At 48.1% G+C, this 16,941-nt stretch overlaps 1 long non-coding RNA gene across 1 annotated transcript in view; it reads right to left on the reverse strand.

Moving 5' to 3' along the window:
* Positions 1–16,941, reverse strand: part of LOC310827918 — a 211,989-nt gene that overhangs the window by 35,432 nt on the left and 159,616 nt on the right. The window contains exon 2 of the long non-coding RNA XR_014556559.1: positions 1,182–1,298. This is a non-coding gene — a long non-coding RNA (uncharacterized lncRNA). The remainder of the gene's footprint in view (positions 1–1,181; positions 1,299–16,941) is intronic.

Here is a 16,941-nt window from a genome sequence, read left to right on the forward strand (position 1 = left end):
GTCCTCCCCTTCTCCTTGTGCCCTCCATCTTTCCCAACATCAGGGTCTTTTTCCAGGGAGTCTTCTCTTCTCATGAGGTGGCCAAAGTCTTGGAGCCTCAGCTTCAGGATCTGTCCTTCCAGGGAGCACTCAGGGCTGATTTCCTTCAGAATGGAGAGGTTTGATCTTCTTGCAGTCCATGGGACTCTCAAGAGTCTCCTCCAGCACCAGAATTCAAAAGCATCCATTCTTCGGCGATCAGCCTTCTTTATGGTCCAGCTCTCACTTCCATACATCACAACTGGGAAAACCATAGCTTTTACTATACGGACCTTTGTTGGCAAGGAAAAAAATATGGTGTATTAAATATGCCCCACGCTTCCACTCCCTTTGAGACCTTTCCCTTTGATCCTCGTCTCTCCTACCTGGCTTGATATCAGCCACGGTCAAGAGGACACGAAAAATTAGCAAGCAACAGAGGTGACCTTGGTTTGCTCACCCCTGAAAACACTTAAGCCCATTAAGTGTGTTCCTGGAAACCTCTTACCCTGCACTCTCCAGTGGCGCTTCCCGTCTAGTTAACTTTCCCGCTGCCTTTGTTCTTATTAATGGGCTTTTCAACGAGGGCTGGGGCAACGGAGCCCATTGACCTGCTAATGAGCTGGCACCGGCCAGCTTGAGCTGTTTGGACGCCTTGGAGAACTTTCAGTGGAAAAGGAAAGGAAGGAAGCTCTAATTACAACTGCCAGATCCGTATAATGAGCCTGGGAGAGTGGAGGCGGTTAACCCAGTCGCTGCTATAGCACCCAGAGGCTCGTCCGAAGGTCCAGGAGAGCATCAGCTTTGCAGTCGCAGCTGTGTGACAAAAAATTGCAAGGTGGGATGGTACTGAACATTGTTGTTGTTTAGTCGTTTAGTCGTGTCCAACTCTTCGTGACCCCCTGGATCAGAGCACACCAGGCACTCCTGTCTTCCACTGCCTCCTGCAGTTTGGTCAGACGCATGCTGGTAGCTTCGAGAACACTGTCCAACCATCTCATCCTCTGTCATCCCCTTCTCCTTGTGCCCTCCATGTTTCCCAACATCAGGGACTTTTCCAGGGAGTCTTCTCTTCTCATGAGGTGACCAAAGTATTGGAGCCTCAGCTTCACGATCTGTCCTTCTAGTGAGCACTCAGGGCTGATTTCCTTAAGAATGGATACATTTGATCTTCTTGCAGTCCATGGGACTCTCAAGAGTTTCCTCCAGCACCATAATTCAAAAGCATCCATTCTTCAGCAGTTAGCCTTCTTTATGGTCCAGCTCTCACTTCCATACATCTCAATTCCATACATATACGGACCTTTGTTGGCAAGGTGATGTCTCGGATTTTTAAGATGCTCTCTAGGTTAGTCGTTGCTTTCCTCTCAAGAAGCAGGCGTCTTTTAATTTCGTGACTGCTGTCACCGCCTGCAGTGATCATGGAGCCCAAGAAAGTATAATCTCTCACTGCCTCCATTTCTTCCCCTTCTATTTGCCAGGAGGTGATGGGACCAGTGGCCATGATCTTCATTTTTTTGATGTTGAGCTTCAGACCATATTTTGCGCTCTCCTCTAACATTAGGAATGGGCTTACATTTTTTTTATCTTAAGATTTTATTTGCACTTTGTCACTCAGTGATTATAGTCGTATTCTACAGTACGGATGACTTCCCGCTCACCCAGCCTCGATGTTTATAATTATGATTACATACAATTGCAATTTTAAAAAAACCTGTCATATCCAGTTTCATCCTTAAAATATATATATATATATATTAAAGGTTTTCAACCTAAGATACCATAAAATTCCAAGTAAAGAGACTACAGTCATGCCTTGTGTTGCATTTGCTTCAAGTTGTGCATTTTCAGGTTGCGTCCCACGGTGACCCAGAAGTACCGGAAAGGGTTACTTCTGGGTTTCACCACTTGTGCATGCGCAGATGCACAAAATGACATCACTCGCATGCGCAGATGTGGCAACTCGCGCACGCGCAGATGCACAGAAACGGGTTGTGTTCTGCTCATGTTGTGAATGGGACTCCGGAACGGATCCCGTTCACAACGAGAGGTACCACTGTAATAAAAAAACAAACACTATATCAAAAAACTAAAGAGAAATAGAAAACAGGAAAGAAAAGTTTCATCCTTTTAAACATATTTCTTGCTGTGTTCTGCTATTTTCGTTCTTAGACCTTAAACCCCGCTGTAGACTTTGCATCTTCATCAGCCAGTCTTCTCTGGTTGGAACTTTATCTTCTTTCCATCTCTGGGCCAATAGTATCCTTGCTGCTGTCATCACGTACATGAAAACTCTTTTCTGCTCTCTTGGAATCTCTGTACCTAAAATGCCTAATAAAAAAGCTTCTGGTTTCCCCCCACAAATGTTATTTTAAACATTTTCTTCAATTCGTTTTATATCATTTCCCAGAATGCTTTAGTTATCTTGCACATCCACCACATATGGTTGAAGGTGCCTTCTTTTTCTTTACATTTCCAGCAAACATTAGAAGCAGTTTGATACATCTTTGCTAATTTTACTGGCGTTAAGTACCATCTATACATCATTTTCATATAGTTTTCCTTCAACGCTCAGCACGCTGTAAAATTTAAATCTCCCTTCCATAATTTTTTCCAAGATTGAATGTTATGCCCAATATCTTGTGCCGAAAAGCTTGGGAACCTTCAGGGGAGATGGCTTAGAACAAAAAAACACACAAAACAAGTTACATTCACACATCAGCAGGAATGCAAATCTTGGGCTTGATCCAGGCCTAGTTTTAGCTCAAAAGAGATCCCTCCCCCTCCCCCCCTGATTGTTATGTACTGAGTTGAATAGGATCCAAAATGCAGCAGTCTGACTGGTCCTAGAACAATAGGATTCAGAAAGCAGCAGTCTGATTAGTCCTAGAACAATAGAGTCCAGAATGCAGCAGCCTGATTGGTCCACAGGAGCCACCCAATCCAGCTCCAGGTGGAAGTGAATCCGCAACCTGATTGGCCTACAGGAGAATCCCGGAATTAGCCAGTCACATGGGGCCCATTGTGTAAATAATGTATATAAAGCAGACATTCTGGGGGAACTTCCATTCCTCCTCACCACTATGAGCTGAATAAAGAGCATGAAATCCACTCTCGAGTAGATTTCACTGATGAAAACTGCTAGTAGAATTGCTTCCAGGAAGATGGAGAGAAGGGTTTCTAGGCAAAAGAGGAGTGAAATTTTACCTGCTGCACCTGTTTAGGCCTGGGGAAGAAGTGATGGATGTTCCACAAAGATCTCTATGCCACACACACAATGACATGCATGCAAACATCTCGAGCATCTGGGCCGTCACGGGACGACCAGGCTGTTGTTTGTGCTGGCAGCCGCCCTGGGGAACCTGAAACCCACAAGCTTCACGTTCCAGGCTGAGGCCCCCTCCTGCTCCTTAGCTGACAAAGACGTAACCCGTTTTGGTGGGCACGGGCAATCTCCCACCACCCTCTCCGCAGGGGGTCGCTTTCCTTCTGCGCAGAAGGAGGCGAGTCACAGAGAAAGATACAATACAATAATCTTTATTGTCATTGTCCCATACAGAACAACGAAATTGAAAAATCTACATCAGACATTCAAAAACCAACAAGCCTGCTATCCCAGCTATCCCAGCCTGGTTAGCCCCCTAAAAACTCTGATACCCCATAATTAAATACAATATACTCCCATAGAGACTCCTTATACTGCATTTAAAACCAAAATCGCATTTGGGTAGAAACAGTTTCTCAGGCGGCTAGTCCTAGTCTTTATAACCCTGTACCTTCTTCCAGATGGCAGAAGCTGAAAGAGATCATTTCCGGGGTGCGCACTATCCTGCGCTATCTCTGCAGCTTTCTTATGGCACCTGGAAGCGTAGATTTGATCCAAGGTGGGAAGAGTGCACCCAATTATTCTCTCTGCAGTCTTTACAACTCTGGACAGCATTGTTTTTCCCCTGACCGTGCAGCTCCCAAACCACACACACAGACCATAAGTTAATACACACTCCACAGTAGAATGGTTAAATGCCATCAACAGGTCTTTTGAGAGATTGTTTTTCCAGAGGATTCTCAGAAAATATAACCTCTGCTGGGCTCTCTTCATTAGGTCTTTGCTGTTTTCTCCCCAGGTTAGGTCATCTCTCAACTCCATTCCCAGAAATCGAAACACCGAGACCTGTCCCACGCATGTCCCCTCAATAATAAGTGGCTGAATATTCAATTTACATTTCCTAAAGTCCACAATAATCTCTTTTGTTTTCTTTAAGTTAAGGAGTAGGTTGTTTTTCCTGCGCCACTCCCCCAACTGCTCAACTTCTCAGCAGGAGTCTGGGCATCTTCCTTTCGAACGACACAGGAGAAATGGGTGGACACACGTGAAAGAAGCAGGAAGAAACCTGCAATTGCCACTGTTTAGCATAGTCGTGATGGACTACATCAACGCCAGGAAATGGGAAAATACGTCAATTTCATTTCTCTCTCCATTTTCCATTTTTATGTTTTTACCTGGGTTTGAGAACTTTTTTTAAAAAAAAATGTCCTCATGAAAACCTACTTGAAGTGTGTCTTTTTCCAAACAAACACAATTTATATATATATATATATATATATATATATATATATATATATATAAAATTTTAACATATACCGGTAAATTATAAAGTGTACCACAAAACTTATCACTTATACAATCTTTTTAGACTTCCATCAGCACCTCTGATGATCCACCGTTTTAACCACATCTTATGCATTTCTAAACTTTATATTGCCTTTACATCTCTTGACAAATCATCCTTCCTCTTATCCATTTTTGCAATAATTCCATTAATACTCCTCACAAAACTTCTTGCAAACCTACAAATGTCACCTGCTCTTCACAAATACTTTTCAGATAGTCCGTAAATTTACTCCAGTCTTCCATGAATTTCTGGTCCCTCCGGTTTCGAATCCTTCCGGTTAGTTTATCTAGTTCTGCATAGTCCATTAGCTTCATCCTCCATTCCTCGAAAAGACACAAATTTTAAGTCCATTTCGCCGAACAGAAACTACTGTACTTTTCTGTGTATAACACGCCCCCATGTTTAAGAGGGCTGAAAATTAAGAAAATGAGTTTTTGAGCTTTTGGGGGTGGGGAGGTTTGCCCAGAGCTGTTGAGCTTTTTCCAGGGAGGGTACCCCACAGTTTTTTAGCTTTTTAAAGGGGGGGGGTTTGCCGAAAATCACTCACCATCCTGGCTGATGCTAACACTCGCATGTGTCACAACAGCATCCTAACTTCTGTCCCCTCACTGGCAGAAGCAGCCTATTGGCTGCCCAATTGCCGCAGCAACACCCAATCACAACCACCCCTTGTCACAGACACCAACAACATGTTGTAGACCACCTCCAGCTCGTGGCATCAAATAATTCCACGTCCCCCCTAGGCAATACCTATGTATAAGACGTCCCTCTATTTTAAGCATAATTTTTCAGTAAAAAAACAACAAAAAACTAGTCTTATGCACGGAAAAGTATGGTATTTTTCAGTATTTTTATTGTTTCATATACGTGCTCATTGTTGATTTGTGATAGCTACTGTTGTTCAGTCGCCTAACTCAGTTTGGTAGAGCATGAGACTTAATCTCAGGGTTGCGGGTTCAAGATTCCTGCATTGCAAGGGATCAAACTAGGCGATCCCTTGGAACCCTACAATTCCATGATTCTATTGTTTTGAGATGCTTAACAGAGAGCAAAGCAGATATGGATTTCAATAATTTGTTGTTAGCGTCAAGATTTAGGATTGGAGTTTTCCTTCTCCTAGAGTTCGCCTTCCTTTACTACGTATACAGCAGAGCCATCATTTTCAAAACAATTGTCCCAAGCCTGGAATTATAAGTGATAAATCGACAATGCTGATATCCTTTACGTGGACTTTATTATTTTAAAAAGGTAAAGGACCCCTGACAGTTAAGTCCAGTCACGAACGACTCTGGGGTTGCGGCGCTCATCTCGCTTTACTGGCCGAGGGAGCCAGCGTACAGCTTCCGGGTCATGCGGCCAGCAGGATTAAGCCGCTTCTGGCGAAACCAGAGCAGTGCACGGAAACGCCGTTTACCTTCCCGCCAGAGTGGTACCTATTTATCTACTTGCACTGGCTTGCTTTCGAACTGCTAGGTTGGCAGGAGCAGGGACCGAGCAACGGGAGCTCACCCCGTCGCGGGGATTCGAACCGGCGACCTTCCGATTGGCAAACCCAAGAGGCTCAGTGGTTTAGACCACAGCGCCACCAGCGTTATTTTACCCCATTTGCAACTGTGCTCATTCTACACCCCTATTTTATAGCTATGTTTGTCATCTTTTAATTTTCATCTATAGTTATAGCTCTCCTCTCTTATAAAATGAAATGGGGGGGGGGAAAGCCTTTACCGCACGAAGGATAACAATAAGCAAGCAGAGGACTTCCTTTTGAGAGAGGGCTGTCCTCTGAAAGTCCTTCAGGGAGAGAGGATTGTCTTCCATGAAATGGCCACCCAGCAATAGGTTGAGGCTTGCTGGGGGAAGAGACCAAGGACTTGCGTCCATTTGTCACAGAGACGGCACATTATGGGCAGCCTTCCAGGCCTCCTGTTCCCTGTCCCTTGATAGACAACCCTTTCCTTAAAAAAACAAAGATTAAAAATGACCTTGTAAACAGCGTGAGGCTTGCAGGATTACGAGCTGGTTTCAAAAAGGAAAACAGCAGGTCCCTGATTTACAGCCTGCTTCCTTTTGACACCTTGGGACAGTGCCACGGTCACCCCGAGGCCTGATACCGCCTAATTCTTTGGCATTTATTAGCCGCGAGGAGCACATTTGGAAGGGAGAGGTTCATCACCCCCTTCCTTGCCAAAGCTGCGGCCCTGTATATCTATAACATATCGGTGTTGACAGTTCTCCTGCTGGTGACCTTTGGCCAAAAACCACTGCCAGGTGACACTGCGTTGGTTTGTTTTTTTGTGGGGTGGGGAATGGTGTAGAAATTATAAACTGGAAAGTCCCCTTCGGCCATCTGCCCAGACGCCTGTCAGTGTTAAAATACAAGGGATATATATATATAAAAATTTAAAAAGTGGTGGGAAGGGGTGATTGGCTGATAGGTGTGGTAAACCTGTTGATGACTGTTAACAACTGCAATTGCTCTTACAGGAAAAAGCAAGGGATGAGATGGCCAAAAATAGCTTTATCATGTAGAATGAGATAAGAATCCAATGTCTCTATTCCAGGGGTCAGCAAATTTTTTCAGCAGAGGGCTGGTCCACTGTCCTTCAGACCTTGTGGAGGGCCCCTGAACCCTGTACGGCTCCATTAGCACAGGCTTGGCTTTGCCTCCCCCCAAGGTGGGATACCTGGAGGTCTCCGCCTACCTCAGTCAGTTGTCCAATCCCCCCTGGGGAGGCGTTGCCAAGGTGACCAGGCCAGGTAGGAGAGGGACTACCTGCCCGCACAATAGAGGGAGGAGCTTACCTGGGAATCCTCACTTGGCTCCAGAGCTTCTCCCACCCTACCCACCCTCAGTTAATACTTCTCTTGCAGGTTAACCTTCACAGGTATGCGGGCGCTGCTACTTCAAGCTTGCTGTTGAAAGGCCGGAAAGGAATTCCCCTGCACTGGCAGGTTTTGCCTTTCCCGTAGCAAAACGTCACAACTTTGGAGGTATCAGGCCTTGGGCAGAATCCTTTAGCCTATCTTCCCTAAATGGGGGTCAGCGTGTTGCGGTGACCCACGCCCCCTCCTCTTTGCGGTGGCAATACCAGGGTTCCCCATTAAAAGGGTTGTTTGAGGGGAGGATATGGCCATACGCCTGGGGTTGTCATTGCTTTCCCCTGCGATGGCAGCGTAACGGGGGGAGGGGTGGGCTCTCTGCTTGAACATGTGTTCTCCAGAGCCGGCCCATCCCCCCCCACTGGATAACCCTGATGTTCCCTAGATCCCCGGTGGGGGACCGGGAGGGATAAATGCCCAATGCCTGAGCCAAGGTCTACCCACATCTGAAATATAATAAAGTTGTGGCCAATTTTAATCCCATAGCACATTGTCTTGAGTCGTCATTCCACGTGAGGGGGCCCCGTCCAGGGTTTGGGGGACTCTGCCTGTCCACGCAAATAACCTAGAGATGCATTTTAAATAAAAGCACACAGTCTACTCATGTAAAAACAGCTGATTCCCGGACTGTCCGCGGGCCAGATTTAGAAGGCAATTGGGCCGGATCCGGCCCCCGGGCCTTAGTTTGCCTACCCATGCTCTATTCAGACCAGGTCTCTCCATGGTTTTAAGTTTGGTAATAAGTTGTAATTCAGCAATTCTCTTTCCAGTCTATTTCTGAGATTCTTTTGTAATATGACAGCTACTTGGAGATCTTGTATAGAATGTCCTGGGTGACTCAAGTGTTCTCCTACTGGTTTCACCACCCTTCTGAGTAATACCCCTCCCCACCCTCTCACTATATATAAAGGTCTGGTGACCTCTGTTTCAGTGTATCTGAAGAAGTGTGCATGCACACAAAAGCTCATACCAAGAACAAACTTAGTTGGTCTCTAAGGTGCTACTGGACAATTTAAAATATATATATATTTCTACTGCGTCAGACCAACACTGATACCTACCTGAATCTAAAATACAAGGGAGCAAGCTCTCTGTGTGTGAGTTTGTGCTGGCCTCTGAGTTCAGCTCTAGGGTTCAGATACCAGAGGGTCCTTCCCAGGGTCTTGGGTTGGCAAGACAGATCTCAGAATGACCACAAATTCCCACCCATCCCCTGAGAAATCTATTGTGATGATGGTGCTGAGAAGACCATGGGACCCCACATGGGGTGAGGGGATGTGACCTAGTTTAATGTGGCAGGACTGCTTACTCTATGGTCTTTTTTTTTGCACTTGGGCAAAAAAAATAATGAGAGGCACAAATGCAAGATGGGTGACACCTGGCTTGAGAGCAGTACATGTGAAAAGGATCTAGGAGTCTTGGTTGACCACAAACTTGACATGAGCCAACAGTGTGACACGGCAGCTAAAAAAGCCAATGCAATTCTGGGCTGCATCAATAGGAGTATAGCATCTAGCTCAAGGGAAGTAATAGTGCCACTGTATTCTGCTCTGATCAGACTTCACCTGGAGTACTGTGTCCACTTCTGGGCACCACAGTTCAAGAAGGACACTGACAAACTGGAACGTGTCCAGAGGAGGGAAACCAAAATGGTCAAAGGCCTGGAAACGATGCCTTATGAGGAATGGCTAAGGGAGCTGGGCATGTTTAGCCTGGAGAAGAGGAGGTTAAGGGGTGATATGATAGCCATGTTCAAATATACAAAAGGATGTCACATAGAGGAGGGAGAAAGGTTGTTTTCTGCTGCTCCAGAGAAGCGGACACGGAGCAATGGTTCCAAACTACAAGAAAGAAGATTCCACCTAAACATTAGGAAGAGCTTCCTGACAGTAAGAGCTGTTTGACGTGGAATTTGCTGCCAAGGAGTGTGGTGGAGTCTCCTTCTTTGGAGGTCTTTAAGCAGAGGCTTGACAACCATATGTCAGGAGTGCTCTGATGGTGTTTCCTGCTTGGCAGGGGGTTGGACTCGATGGCCCTTGTGGTCTCTTCCAACTCTATGATTCTATGATTCTATGATTCTTAACCCCTTTGTGCATTAACTAGAGATAAGCATGCTGGTTATCCAGGTGAGGTCCTCACTAAAGTTAAAGGAGTTTACCTCAGTGAGGACCTCACCTGGAAAATCAACATAACTCAGGTGGTCAGAAAGGCCCAACAGAGACTCCATTTCCTCAGGGTCTTGCGAAAGAATAATGTTAAACAACAACTGATGAACTCCTTTTACCGGTCCACAATTGAAAGTGTCCTTTCATATTGTATCACAGTGTGGTATTCTGGCCTGACAGCCACGGACAGAAATTCTCTACAGAGGGTGGTGAATACAGCGCATGATATCATGGGCATTCCCTTGAGTCTGCTAGATGACATCGCAAGGTATCGTTGCCTTAGGAGAGCGAGAAAAATTCTCAGGGATGACTCACAGCCTGGCCAGCACCTCTTTAATCTTCTACCCTCGGGCAGGAGATTTAGAAGTAAAATCAGCCATACTAACAGGCTAAAAAATAGCTTCTATCCGTGGGCTGTTAGGCTGTTGAACGGAAAATAACATAGTGAAATTGACTTGCAAGGTGGTGTGCTGTTCGATCAGAGATTGAGTGGGTTTTTTTGGGGGGGGAGGGAGGCTCATTTAATTTCATTGTACACAGGTTGTACAATGACAATAAAGGTATTACAGTAGTACCTCGGGTTACAGACGCTTCAGGTTACAGACTCCACGAACCCAGAAATAGTACCTTGGCTTAAGAACTTTGCTTCAGGATGAGAACAGAAATCGCGCAGTGGCGGCAGTGGGAGGCCCCATTAGCTAAAGAGGTGCTTCAGGTTAAGAACAGTTTCAGGTTAAGAATGGACCTCCGGAACGAATTAAGCTATTAACCTGAGATACCACTGCATTATTATTATTATTATTATTATTATTATTATTATTATTATTCCCACACAAATCCCACACAGGAATGAAGATTGGATGCAAAGCTCTCTTGGATCAGTTGTCACACTCCTGTACCTCTTTTCAGCCGTCCATCACAACAGCATCAGACGTGATGTGGGGCATCATACACTCAGAACCACCCCACCCCAAGATGGAAATCTAGCTGAGACTGTAGACGACATTCTGGATGACCAAGACAACCCACAAGGGAACAGAGTCCCCAAGCTCAGTCCTCACTAATGTGCTGTTCTTATATGATCACTTCTTTGCAAATATTTTGATTCTGTGTAAAGGTAAAGGTAAAGGTACCCCTGCCCGTACGGGCCAGTCTTGACAGATTCTGGGGTTGTGCGCCCATCTTACTCAAGAGGCCAGGGGCCAGCGCTGTCCGGAGACACTTCCAGGTCACGTGGCCAGCGTGACATCGCTGCTCTGGCGAGCCAGAGCCGCACACGGAAACGCCGTTTACCTTCCCGCTGGTAAGCGGTCCCTATTTATCTACTTGCACCCGGAGGTGCTTTCGAACTGCTAGGTTGGCAGGCGCTGGGACCGAGCAGCGGGAGCGCACCCCGCCGCAGGGATTCGAACCGCCGACCTTTCGATCGGCAAGTCCTAGGCGCTGAGGCTTTAACCCACAGCGCCACCTGCGTCCCTTTGATTCTGTGTAGAGACCTATAAATTTATTGGGCTCCCTCGGGCCCCTGTTTATGGAACCGAGGCTGATGTTAAAGGTGCCCCAGGGCCAGCTGCCCCTCTAAGCACCATCCTGCTAGAGTGAACATGAGCCAAAAGAAAGCATGCCTAAGGAATGAGGTTTTCCCAGCAGAAACATCGCCGCTGCGGTGAGATTCGTCCCCTCTCTCCACCTCCCTCCTCCAAAACCTTTGCATAGTGAGCACCTTCCCAGTTGGACTTGTTTTCCTGCATCCAGGCCAGTAAGCAAACTGCTCACCAAAAAGTTTCCACTCCAACTGGAGGTGCATTCAAGCCCTGTTCAGCCCAGAAATGGAAAATAGTCAGATTGTGGACTGCCTTCCCTCCTGGGTAACTTTCTGGGGTAGGGGACATGGCATTTACCTTTCCCACCCAGACCTGGCCACAGTGATCCATACGATGTTCACCTCCAGGCTTGACTACTGTAATTCGCTCTACGCGGGGCTGCCCTTAAAGCTGTCCCAGAAACTCCAGCGGGTGCAGAATGCTGCAGCGAGGCTCCTCACAGGGTCTCTGCCATGGGAGCATATTCACCCAGTGCTTTTCAAACTGCACTGGCTCCTGGTGGAGTACAGGGTCAGGTTCAAGGTGCTGGTTTTGACCTTTAAAGTCCTTCATGGCCTAGGACCCTGGTACCCACAGGACCGCCTCTCCTGGTATGCCCCACGGAGAGACTCAAGGTCCATTAAAAGCAACACCCCAGTGGTCCCGGGCCCTAAGGAAGTTAGATTAGCTTCAAACAGAGCCAGGGCCTTTTCAGCTCTGGCTCCAGCCTGGTGGAATGCTCTGTCTCATGAGACCAGGGCCCTGCAGGATCTGATTTCTTTCCACAGGGCCTGTAAGACAGAGTTGTTCCACCTGGCCTTTGGCTTAGAACCAGTTTGATTCCCTCCCCCTCTTTCTTTTTTCTTTTCCTTCTCCTCCTGCGATGAGGCTACATTTTAATATTCTGTCTCAATATTTTAATGTTGTATTTTAATTTTGTTTTTAAGTTGTAATCATTCAACTTGTTTTTATTATTGCTTGTCAGCCGCCCTGAGCCCGGCCTTGGCTGGGGAGGGTGGGGTATAAATAAAAATAATTATTATTATTAATGAGCAGTGGCGTAGCGACGGTTGCTGGTGCCTTGGGCACATGCATGAATGCAAGTGGGTGCCAGCCCAGCCCTTGCTGCTGATGCTGCCACAGTGATCCCACCTTCACTGGAGCAAAGTGGGGCTGCGCTGAGGCAACCACCTGTCTGCACAAGGGGGAGCCTGGCCGGCTGATGTGACTCTTTTTGGGCGTGGAGAGGAGCACTGGACCTGAATGCATTGGGGTTGCCTGCATGTGGGCACCTTCAAAAAGTGTGTGCCTGGGAACATGGGCCCTCTGAAATCCCCACACTATACAGTGGTGTCCCGCAAGACGAATGCCTCGCAAGACGAAAAACCCGCTAGACGAAAGGGTTTTCCGTTTTCCGATGCGCTTCGCAAGACGAATTTCCCTATGGGCTTGCTTCGCAAGATGAAAACGTCTTGCGAGTCTTGCGATTTTTTTCGCTCCCCCCCTTTTTCTAAGCCGCTAAGCCGCTAATAGCCTTTTAGCCGCTAATCCGCTAAATCGCTAATAGGGTTGCTTTGCAAGACGAAAAAACCGCTAGACGAAGAGACTCGCGGAATGGATTATTTTCATTTTGCGAGGCATCACTGTACCCTGGACACTGACACCCAGAGCCAATGGCCTCCTGGTGGTTCCCTCACTGCAAAAAGTGAGGTTATAGGGAACCAGGCAGAGGGCCTTCTCGGTAGTGGCACCCACTCTGTGGAACGCCTTCCCACCCATAGCTGCCAACTATGTAACGGAATCCTATTCAGGTTAAGGGAATAAGGGAATTTCCCTTAAAAAAAGGGAAAAGTTGACAGCTAGGCTCCCACCAGATGTCAAACAGATAAGCCACTATCTGACTTTTAGAAGGCATGTGAAGGCAGCCCTGTTTAGGGAGGTTTTTAACATTTGTTGTTTTATTGTGTTTTTAATATTCTGTTGGAAGCTGCCCAGAGTGGCTGGGGAGGCCCGGCCAGATGGGCGGGGTATAAATAATAAATTATTTTTATTATATTAAATGTTCACATTGTTCAGTAGGGCAGTTTCTACCCTTACCCCCAAAGAATTCTGGGAACTGTAGTTAGCTAAGTGTGCCAAGAGCTGTTAGGTGACTCCTATTCCCATCACAGGGCAATTTCCAGAGTGGATTAGCAATCAGTCCCTCTTCATAGGGAGCTCTGGGAAAAGTAGTTCTGTGAGAGGAATAAGGGTCTCCTAACAACTCTCTGCACCCTTAACATACTACAGTTACCAGGATTCTTTGGGGGACATCATGGCTGTTTACAATGGTGTCACCATGTGGTGTGAATATGGCCTTAGGAGAACTTGCAGTTGGAGCAGTGCTCTTTCTTTTTTTTTCTTCCTCCTCCTCCTCCACCTCCTCCTCCTGTTCTTCTTCTTCTTCCTTCCCCACCACCACCACCTCCTCCTCCTGTTCTTCTTCTTCTTCCTTCCCCACCACACCTCCTCCTCCTGTTCTTCTTCTTCTTCCTTCCCCACCACACCTCCTCCTCCTCCTGTTCTTCTTCTTCTTCCTTCCCCACCACCACCTCCTCCTCCTCCTGTTCTTCTTCTGCTTCCTTCTCCATCTCCTCCTCCTCCTGTTCTTCTTCTTCTTCCTTCTCCATCTCCTCCTCCTCCTTTCTTCTTCCTTCTCCACCTCCACCTCCTCCTCCTGTTCTTCTTCTTCTTCTTCTTCTTCCTTCCCCACCTCCTCCTCTTCCTCCTCCTCCTGCTGTTCTTCTTCTTCTTCCTTCTCCTCCTCCTCCTCCTCCTGTTCTCCTTCTTCTTCCTTCTCCACCACCACCACCTCCTCCTCCTTTTCTTCTGCTTCCTCCTTCTCCTCCTTTTCCTCTTCTTCCATCTTCCTCCATCACCATCTCCTTCTCTTCCTCTTCTGCTTTCTCCTCCTCCCCTCCTCTTCTGCTTCTGCTTCCTCCTCCTCCTCCTCTTCTGCTTCTGCTTCCTCCTCCTCCTCTTCCATCTTCCTCCTCCTCTTCTGCTTCTGCTTCCTCCTCCTCTTCTTCCTCCATCTCCACCACCTCCTCCTCCCCTCTCTCTAGATTTCCTGCTTTGATCAGATAGTTGGTCTAGATAGCTTACAAGGTCCCCTCGATCTCTTATGATGCATGAAGCAACTGTCAGCACATCTAATTGTTCCCTAGCTGAACAACATCCTCTGTCTTAAATGCAATTTACTTCCCTCCCCCCCACTTGATACCCGCAATGTTGAGCAAAAGTGCTTGTAAGAGGCCTCACATCCTTTGGTGTAGACACGTCTGATGAATGGTGGCTTGCTTTTCTTGCAAGAGACAGGCAGAAAGAACATCTTCAAGTCCATCACCACTGGTCCTTGTGATTAGCATGTTTATCATTCCTCCCCGCTCCTCTGTGTTTACTAATCTCACATCCCCATCCTCCTCTGTGTGGCTGAATTTATCTAAGGAAGTTACACTCACTCTGCTTGAATCATAATGCGCTGGTCCCTGGGGGAGGTTACAGTGAGGCGTGGTCAGAGTCTGGTCCTGGGTCGAGGGTCTGGAGACTGTCCACCAAGGGCGAAGCGGGGTCCAAAGCGAGGAGCCAGGCAAGGTCGGGAACTCTGGAAGAACAGGGCTGGGTGCTGGCAGAAACAGGTTTCCAACGACGTTGCTCCTGCAACCTGCAACAGGTGACCCACCTCTCCTGGCCTTAAGGTGAGCACTCCTTCTGCGCGAACTTAGTTCCCTCCGCCTCTCTGCCCTGAGCCTCTGCAGCTCAGGAGAGGCTGGAGGGTAACTGGACCCAGGAGCAGCTTCACCTTCCCCTGATACGGCTGGGAGAGGTGCACCTGTAGGCAATGGGTCCTCAATCATCTCCAGAGCCAGAGTGGATACATCTAGTGTCTGCTCCTGAGGATCCGGCACAGGTGCAGGCGCTTCAGATTCAAGGCCCTGCCCTGGCTCAGCCGACCCTGGAGGCGGGGACTCCTATGCAGGCTGGGATTCCTCCGGTTCAGCTTCTGAATCAGATTCCCGGGCCATCACACATAATCATAGAATTGTAGAGTTGGAAGGGATCTAGTGTAACTCCCTGCAATGCTTGAGTAGACAGGGCTTCTCAACCAAGAACATGTTGGGCATTTTCTTTATCTGCGGAAAGCATTTATACCATGTCTTGCCAATAAAATACTTGAGGTGACATAGAAATGTGAAAAATAAGATGGGAACAAAAAATAAAGAAAGAGAAAACCATGCCAGATAAAATACAAGAGCGGGGTGACTGAACTCTGGGTGATATTCAAAGTTAGTCATACTCAGAGTAGACTTATTAATGAGTCAACTCTATGACTATCAGCATACCCCTAACAATTTCTACTCAGAAGGAAGTCCTATCGAATTACTTCCAGGTGAGTGAGGCTCGTACTGCAATCTTAGTTGGATATCTATATCTGCCTCTCTAAACTATATTTTTCTTAGCATCATGCTGTAGTTCACATGGTCGCCAGTAGGTGGCCACACCAACTGTATTATGATGACAGTTCCCTTCGCCTCTCTGCCCTAAGCCTCTGCAGATCAGGAGAGGCCGAAGGGTTACTGGGCCCTGGAGGAGGCTCACCTGACGCCACTGAGTCCTCCAGCACCTCTGGGGCCAGAAGGGTTTCACCTGGGGCCAGCTCCTGGTGCTCTGCCACAGGTGCAGGCTCTTCAGCATCTAGGCCTTGCCCCAGTTCAGCCGGCCCTGGAGGCGGGGACTCCTGTGCAGGCTGGAATTCCTCTGGTTCATCCTCTGAATCGGAATCCCAGGCCATCACACCATCCGCCCTCCCAGGCCCCCCCCTCAACCGAGGGTCCGGACCCGGCTTGCCAGGGTACGTCGCATGGAACTCTCGGAGGCAGGCAGGTGCGTGGACGTTGGCCGCTGGTTCCCAGGAACGGTCCTCCGGTCCGTACCCCTTCCAGTCAATGAGATACTGCAGCTTTCCCCTGCGGTATCGGGAGTCCAGGATGCGTTCCACCTCGTACTCAGGCTCTCCCTGAACCAACACTGGCTGCGGTCGGGGACGGTTCGGGTGGAACTCGTCGGGTGGGGCCACCGGACTCAGAAGGGACCTGTGGAAGACAGGGTGAACCTTCAGGGTTGCGGGTAACCGGAGACGGAATGCCACAGGAGAGACTTGGTCCACGATAGGGAACGGGCCGGTGAAGCGGGCGTCCAACTTCCGCAAAGGTCGAGAGGGGTGGAGGTGGCGAGTGGAGAGCCAAACCAGGTCACCGACGCGAAGTTCCGGCCCCACCTGGCGGTGGCGGTCGGCCTGGGCTTTGTACGCTTCCTTGGCCTGGTGCAGTTGCTCCACCAAAAGCTGTTGCTGGGACTGGAGCTCTTGTAGCCACTCCGTCACCGCCGGGACTGCGGAAGCCGGCAGCACATCTGGAAACAGCCGTGGATGATAACCGTAACTGGCCTGGAACGGGGTCTGCTGGGTGGACGCATTCACCGCGTTGTTGTAGGCGAACTCCGCCAATGCCAGGTGGTCGACCCAGTCATCCTGTTGGTAGCTGCAGTAACACCGGAGGTACTGCTCCAGCACCGCGTTCGCCC

Source organism: Podarcis gaigeae (assembly GCF_964106915.1).
Source record: "Podarcis gaigeae genome assembly, chromosome: 12".
NCBI lineage: Eukaryota > Metazoa > Chordata > Lepidosauria > Squamata > Lacertidae > Podarcis > Podarcis gaigeae.